We start from the raw sequence: 8,472 nt of genomic DNA, 5'->3' as shown, positions 1-8,472 counted from the left end.
TGCTAGATGGGACCCTTCTTCCTCAGCTGGGATTGTTTACAACAGCATTTGGGATTGTTTGAAGCCGCACTTAACAGCATTTTGGAAGTTCAAACTCGGGGCACCCAGAAGTCCACTGTATGGAGAAAAATCCTGAAATGTTTCCCTCAAAAAACATAATTTCTTTATGACTGAAGAAAGAAAGACATGAACATCTTGGATGACAAGGGGGTGAGTACATTATCTGTAAATTTTTGTTCTGGAAGTGGACTTCTCCTTTAATAATTATTAATGTGGTTTAGTGATGAGAATGAAAAATGTCACAAAGAGCAAACAGAATTTTCAGTGTAACGGCAGAAGAGATTTTGGTTTAGCAAGCAGTATTTCATGATTGTATTTTCATGGATATGCCAACAAACTTGAACTTTATGGAGGTGGTTTAAAACAGCATAATTGCAGGGCTAAAATGTGAACTCTAACCACCAAACTGGACGGCTCTCTGATTCTTGAAAAGCGCCACATACTGTAGTGGCTTTGCCAAACATGTGAAGGAAAACATTACAGCAGACACAATAATTTTAGAGATGGCTCAGACAAGACATGATGTCATTTACAGTGTGTGTGCTTGTGTAGACTTGCTATAATAAATTTCAGACTCAGTAGTAAAATACTAGAATACTGCAAATACTGGATAAAATGATGGCCAGCTTATAAGGAAAGGCAATGAACCCCTGATGGTAGCTTCAGCTGTAAAGCCAGACAGTAGGCTATTTGAAACATTTCAGGAATCTTAAATATCAAACATTTTTGTGCTGCTGCATTATAAACCCACTTTTGGAGGATGAGCAACTGGGTGGCCTCTATAATATTTTTTCTGAAACAGACCCCTGTTGTGCTTTTTGTGATTTGGATGAAGTGGGTGGTGAGTTGGCAGCGAGTTAATTGGCCTATTACACTCACCTGCTGCCAGTTAATCAGCCACGCTGGGCTTGAGAGCTGAACGGAAAGCCACTGCACCACAGGACATGGGTGGCCAGCTGCCTTTCTCACCAAAAACTGGAATAAACAAGTTGTTTACAGGTAAACATCCTTAATTTGGAGCAACGGAAATATCCTTGGAATGTTGGCCAGATTGTTTCATGCTTTAATGTATTTTTGGCATTTTAAGCACTTTTAGCTCCAAATATAGTCATGCAATGTGTAACTTTTTAGCAAATATTATGTACATAACAGAAAGACTGTGTCACAAAATAAATGTTATTTAAAACTAGGAAGTAAAATTAAATAAAAAATCACTAACAAATTATGATTGTGTTAATGGAACCAATATAATGCCTGCAGATGCTTTTGGTTCCATAAAAATAACAAAAATATGTTCGTTGTCATTATTTAAAGGTGTGATCATAAAACGGCAATGCATATACGGAGGCGTATAATTAAAGTGCAACAAAAGCTTTGTCACCTCAGTGTGGTGTATAAATAAATTGTGTTGGCATAGTGAGACTTTACTTTCCGTCAAAGCTGCCAGAGTCGGAATGTTTCCTTTGCGCAGTTTGATACAGAAAACAGGAAATCACTGCATACCTTGGTCCATTAGTTGCCCTCAGAGAAGCCAATGAGGTCCATAAAAGCTACACATGTACACACATACACACAGCGTCTAGGGAACTGTGAGGGAGGTGTGATTTTGCTAAGACAGCCAGTGAAATGCAGCTATGTGAGAAAACACCTCTTCAAGCAAACAGAGGTGCACAAGGAGGCCGCTTGTTCTGGGCCCACACACCTCCGACTCAGAGAACAGAGAGAAAGAGAAGACCAAAGTGTTTTCAGATAGGAAGTGTTCAAAACAAGAAATCTGTTTTACCTGGGAAAAAAAGAAAGAAAAAAATATTACTGAGCATAAATGACAGTATTTGAAATGGAGCTTAACAATCAAGATGCAACTCTTTATTTCACATACTCTGGGACTAAAGCTATTTGTAAACGGATCGTTCACCCAAAAATGAAAATTCTGTCATTAATTACTCACCCTCATGTCATTCTAAACCTGTAAGACATTCATTAATCTTTAGAACACAAATAAAGATATTTTTGATGAAATCCAAGAGCTTTCTGACCCTCGGATAACAACTACGTTCAAGGCCAAGAAACGTAGTAAAACAAAGTAGTTATTTTTGTTTTCTTTGTGCACAAAAAGTATTTTGGTAGCTTTATAAAATAAAGGTTGAACCATTGATGTCACATGGACTATTGCAACAATGTTCTTACTACCTTTCTGGGCCTTGAATGTGTCGGTTGCGTTGCTGTCTACGCAGGGGTAGAAAGCTCTCAGATTTTCTCAAAAATATCTTCATTTGTGTTCCAAAGATAAACAAAGGTCTTATGGGTTTGGAACGAAATGAGGGTGAGTAATTAACCGTTCGCAAACAGCTTGATTGACAGGCGATCTGACCAGTCATAAGGCTGAATCTGCCATTCTGTCTTACAAACTAATCAGACGGGAGAGTAGATTAACATTGGTGAACTAAAACTTAAAGCGTTGTGTGTACTGACGTCTTTCCGCGGTTGAAATAACATACATTCTGTTCATTCATGTTTTTTTTGTGCTTTAAGTAAAGAAGAAAAGACGATTGGTTCATGCGTCACCGATCTAATAAGGCAATACACTGATCTGTCACAACAAATTAAAGAGCCACAAAACGGTATTTGTTGTTTGAATTTCTTAAATGACAATTTAAATTTGTCTTGTGTGTTGGCGTTCTATCTTAGCCTCTATATGTATGTACGTACAGTATGCATGTATGTCTATTCTATGTCTAATCTATTTGTATGTTGTTTATGTCTTACTTCAGTCTGTTTCTCCAGTTTTCAGTCTTTTTACTTGGAGTAAAAAACTTGCTCTGCTTGCTCTAAAGTCAGAGAAAGTTGTTATAAATATACATTCTTAAGGTTTATTAATAAATAGACATTTTAAAAGAACATTGTTTATTTTGAAAAATAATAAATGTATTTATTCTCACTTTCAGTAAATTTAATATATCCTTGCTAAACAGAATAAATCTTACTGACCCCAGTTATTGAATGGCATGTCAAATCTTATGTTTATAATGTTAATTTATACCATATTTGTTTACCTGTTATTGTTGAGTAAAATCTGCTTACCTAAGTTAAGTAAATGTTACAAAGAAAATAAGTAACTTTAGCTTGGAGAGTAATTTTTACTTAGTCAAAGCTTACTTGGCAATACTTTGATTTTACTCAATATAACATTGAATTAAACCATGCTTTTGAGACATATGTCTTACTCAGTAACGCTGAAAAAAATAATGCAATAGATATCATGTCGACATCATATCTACATAATAAGAAATGCCAGTGGTGTAACTTTGTTTTAAAAAAGTGGGTGAGACACTTTCTTGTCCCCTATTAAAATCAAAGATGTTCATCAGTGATCATATATTTGCAGATCAGGGACACAATTTGTGTTTTGTTTTGTTTAAACCAGAATGAATAGATGGTCTCCGCAATGTATAAGTGATGGAAAGAAGCGCTGATGTGTGAGACTATGTAAGAGCCACAAGAGAACGTTTTGTCACTTAAAACATTGTTGCGGACCTTTGTATGATTTTAAAATCAACAGATTCTAGCATCAAATTGCAGTTTATTTAACAGTAATGAATGTCATATAAGTTTAATTTGCATCAGGTACATCCTTGCCATGAGATGTTTCAAAAAAGTAATGGGGACAATATCCATCATGGCAAAAAGTGGTGGGGACACAAATTGTTTTTGAATATGAATGTGTCATTTTGAGTAGAAGATGAATTCCAGATGTATAAATTGCAAGTTGCTTAACCTAACAACAAAAAAATCCACTTCAAATGTTGACTACTGTATATACCTAATTATTCATGCCCGAGTGCATGATGGGAACACCAGTATCAGAAAAGTTGAGTAGGTTTAGTTTATTTTATAGCATTGATATTTCTGCTACAAAATACAAAAAAATTAGACTATTGCTTGATTTAACTTATTATTCTTCATTTACTTCACCACAGAATCATTTTTATCAGTGAGTAGAATATAAAATTGGTTTTCTGTCTTAACTTTTGGGAAAAGCCAGGAATTTCTGGTCAATCTCTATTTTGGCTGTTTACAGTGACTCAGACATGTTGTTTTTGCAGTTAAGATCTGATGCCTTGTTGATGCATTTCTCTTACCATATGGGACCTGCTCCAGCAAGTCAAACAATGCTGGTGAGTAATTCCCCTTTTGCTTTCAATAACACAAGTCTCCAAGTCTGATATTTGTACTTGACAAGAAGTCTCTTTGCCTTTAGCTGGGTTGTCAAGGAGACAGGCATATTTTCAGTTTAACTTGTCTCCCGCTACATTTAAGCACTCGTTCGCCCATTATAATGGGCTCATTTCTCCTGTCTGGTATTCCCCTACTTTTATCAGAAGCCCACTAAAGTGAACTGTAAGCAAAGAGACTGCCAATGGTTTAATGGCTGCTGTGCAGCCAGACAAATTCATGCTAAATATCCCCCACCCCACCACCACCTCAAAATCTTCTATGTTCCTCCTACCCGACTGTCTTTGTTTTTCTTCTCTGGAAGTACCCTGAGCTCCGATGTATGGTAAATGACCTGCCTTCTTCCTATAGATTGATCATAAAGTAGAGTGCATGTGGGTGGATGCTGGTTAAAGAAGCTTTAAGATGGTGGTGTTTGGAAATGCAGATATGCTGGTTGCCACTAGTACAAGTTGGCCTGTTTGTCTTGGCTTGGTTCGGATAGTCTGGATAAGGTCTTACACAAATGCACTGGTACATTATATACTCCCAATAAGCCAAACTAACTGCCAAAAATAATGCCTCAAGCTGTTGTTTGAGAAATCCAGGTTTTAAATCACTCTACATCATGTTCAGAGATCTAATAAAAGCCTGTAAATTTTGCAGTTGTCATTATGCTAAATGAATAGTGCGTCCTCAAAAACAATGCCTCTCTTAGAAGTAAAGAATGTGCAAACATGTCCCCGAAGAGTGCGTACAGCTTACTGTCACTGTCGTTTTTAATCCTTGTTTGAAGCATCTGTCAAAGCTGTTTGTAATTCAGAATGTGATTCTAAGACACCTTTTCAACTTGCACAAAGAGTTTTCATTTCTGTATAACTTGTGCATCTCTGAAGGGGCATGCAGTTTCTTTTATTTTTATCTACTAATGTTTTTGAGACGTTTTCCACGTCTAAAAGACAAAGCTGTTCAAAATCAAAAGCGTTAATGAGACTTCATTACGCAAGACTTTGTTGGTTAAATGTTAATATGTTTTATAAAACATTTTTGAAAGATAAATAGAACGTTTTGTTATCACAGTGTAAAAGTCTTTGGCATGTTTAAACAATTTTATGCTTCGTTGCTTAAAAAAGAATTTATGGAAGACTATTTCCTCCACTGCATAAAAAAAAAAAAAGAAAAAAAAAAAGAAAGTTATAAGTTATAAAGTCCAATTTTAAGGGGGGAAAAAAGACTGATATGTTTTTTCTCAGAATTGCAAGTATATAAACTCGCAATTCTGAGAAAAAGGTGTCACAATTCCAAAAAAAAAATAATAATAAAGTCTGAATTATGAGATACAAACTCGCAATTCTAAGAAAAGTCACAATTCTGAGATATAAACTTGCAATTCTGAGAAAAAAAAGTCACAATTTCAGAGAAATAAAGTCAGAATTGCAAGATATTAACTCGCAATTGAGAAAAAAGTCACAATTCTGAGAAATAAAGACAGAATTGTGAGATATAAACTTGCAATTAAGAAAATAGTCACAATTCCGAGATATTAACTCGCAATTCTAAAAAAAAAAAAAGTCACAATTCTGAGAAATAAACTTGCAATTCTGAGAAACAAAAGTCACAATTTCGGAGAAATAGAGTCAGAATTGTGAGATATGAACTTGCAATTGAGAAAATAGTCACAATTCTGAGAAATAAACTTGCAATTCTGAGAAACAAAAGTCACAATTTCGGAGAAATAGAGTCAGAATTGTGAGATATGAACTTGCAATTGAGAAAATAGTCACAATTCTGAGAAATAAACTTGCAATTCTGAGAAACAAAAGTCACAATTTCGGAGAAACAGAGTCAGAATTGTGAGATATAAACTTGCAATTAAGAAAATAGTCACAATTCTGAGAAATAAACTTGCAATTCTGAAAAAAAATGTCACAATTCAGAGAAATAAACTTGCAATTCTGAAAAAAAAGTCACAATTCTGAGATATAAACTTGCAATTCTGAAAAAAAATGTCACAATTCTGAGATATAAACTTGCAATTCTGAAAAAAAAGTCATAATTCTGAGAAATAAAGTCAGAATTGTGAGATATAAACTTGCATTTAAGAAAATAGTCACAATTCTGAGATATTAACTCGCAATTCTGAGAAATAAACTTGCAATTCTGAAAAAAAAGTCACAATTCTGAGATATAAACTTGCAATTCTGAAAAAAAAGTCACAATTTCGGAGAAATAGAGTCAGAATTGTGAGATATGAACTTGCAATTGAGAAAATAGTCACAATTCTGAGAAATAAACTTGCAATTCTGAGAAACAAAAGTCACAATTTCGGAGAAACAGAGTCAGAATTGTGAGATATAAACTTGCAATTAAGAAAATAGTCACAATTCTGAGAAATAAACTTGCAATTCTGAAAAAAAATGTCACAATTCTGAGATATAAACTTGCAATTCTGAAAAAAAAGTCATAATTCTGAGAAATAAAGTCAGAATTGTGAGATATAAACTTGCATTTAAGAAAATAGTCACAATTCTGAGATATTAACTCGCAATTCTGAGAAATAAACTTGCAATTCTGAAAAAAAAAAGTCACAATTCTGAGATATAAACTTGCAATTCTGAAAAAAAAGTCACAATTTCGGAGAAATAGAGTCAGAATTGTGAGATATGAACTTGCACTTGAGAAAAAGAGTCACAATTTCGGAGAAATAGAGTCAGAATTGCGAGATATTAACTCACAATTGAGAAAAAAGTCACAATTCTCAGAAATAAAGTCAGAATTGTGAGATGTAAACTTGCAATTGAGAAAAAAAGTCACAAATCTGAGACATAAACTTGCAATTCTACAAAAAAAAAGTCACAATTCCGAGTATTAACTCACAATTCTAAGAAAAAAGTCACAATTCTGAGAAATAAAGTCAGAAATGTGAGATATAAACTTGCAATTGAGAAAAATTTCACAATTTGAGATATTAACTCACAATTCTAAGAAAAAAGTCACAATTTCTGAGAAATAATGTCAGAATTGCAAGATATTAACTCGCAATTGATAAAAAAAAGTCATAATTCCAAGATGTTGACTTGCAATTCTGAAAAAAAAGTCACAATTCTGAGAAATAAACTTGCAATTCTGAAAAAAAATGTCACAATTCTGAGATATAAACTTGCAATTCTGAAAAAAAGTCACAATTCTGAGAAATAAACTTGCAGTTTTGAGAAAAAGTCACAATTCTGAGAAATAAAGTCAGAAATGTGAGATGTAAACTCGCAATTGAGAAAAAAAAAGTCACAATTCTGAGAAATAAACTTGCAATTCTGAGAAAAAATGTCACAATTTAGAGAAATAAAGTTAGAATTGCAAGATATAAACTTGCAATTGAGGAAAAAAGACACAATTCTGAGAAATAAAGTCAATAAAGCAATTGCGAGTTATATTCCCTTATTTTTTTATTGTATAAAACCAAGCTTTCAATTTGTCTTGCTTTGTGGGAGTTTTACTACTGGTATTGCAAAATCAAACACATACTTGTTTTAAGCTAGTTTCTGTGTGTTTTGGATGACTACCATGTTAGCTTTTGTGTAATAATGTTATCTTATATTAGCATTACCTCTTCAGCTCAAAGAAAAAGGCCAGTGTCAGATTAGAGGAAATTTGTTCTTTTGGGTACATTGATACAGTCCTGAATGACACACGGTTGGAAAACTGTTTCCTGAGCACCATTATCTCTTTAAAAGGTCAAGCAACTTAAATGGATGTAGCTATTGACAAAAACATATGGGTAGCAGTGATAACTGCCAGGAAACAAAATTGAACGCACACTGAAGTTTCATGGCCGATAAACACCTTCAATCTAGAATAAACTAATACAACGATGTGGTTGCTTTTATGATTTCGAAAGGAAGTTGCTGAGTACTGTCACTTTAAGCAAAATCCTCCTTTTCTTACTGGTTTTGAAAGAATTCTCTGTCTCTCTCTCTCTCTCTCTTTCTCTATAACAAAATCGACCGTCTCTCTGCAATATGGTGATACGGGACCTAAACCCCTGAGATCATTTGTGTGGCGAAATGAAAGATGCAGGTTATTATAAAGTCACTGGTGCATGTGAGATCAAATAAAGACACAATGTGCCATGCGTATGTCCCCTTTGTTGCAATCAATTTTTCCCCCCACACAGACACACACACACAGATAGACCGGATACAA

General features: G+C 34.2%; 1 long non-coding RNA gene across 1 annotated transcript in view; it reads left to right on the top strand.

Annotated features, from left to right (window-relative positions):
- The first annotated feature begins 941 nt into the window (after positions 1-941).
- LOC127181910 (uncharacterized) overlaps positions 942-8,472 on the top strand; it is a 29,700-nt gene continuing 22,169 nt past the window's right edge. Inside the window, exons 1-2 of the long non-coding RNA XR_007829834.1 lie at positions 942-1,059; positions 4,164-4,235. This is a non-coding gene — a long non-coding RNA (uncharacterized LOC127181910). The remainder of the gene's footprint in view (positions 1,060-4,163; positions 4,236-8,472) is intronic.

This window comes from Labeo rohita, chromosome 19 (assembly GCF_022985175.1).
Source record: "Labeo rohita strain BAU-BD-2019 chromosome 19, IGBB_LRoh.1.0, whole genome shotgun sequence".
Lineage (NCBI taxonomy): Eukaryota > Metazoa > Chordata > Actinopteri > Cypriniformes > Cyprinidae > Labeo > Labeo rohita.
This window is presented reverse-complemented; position numbering and strand designations above follow the sequence as displayed.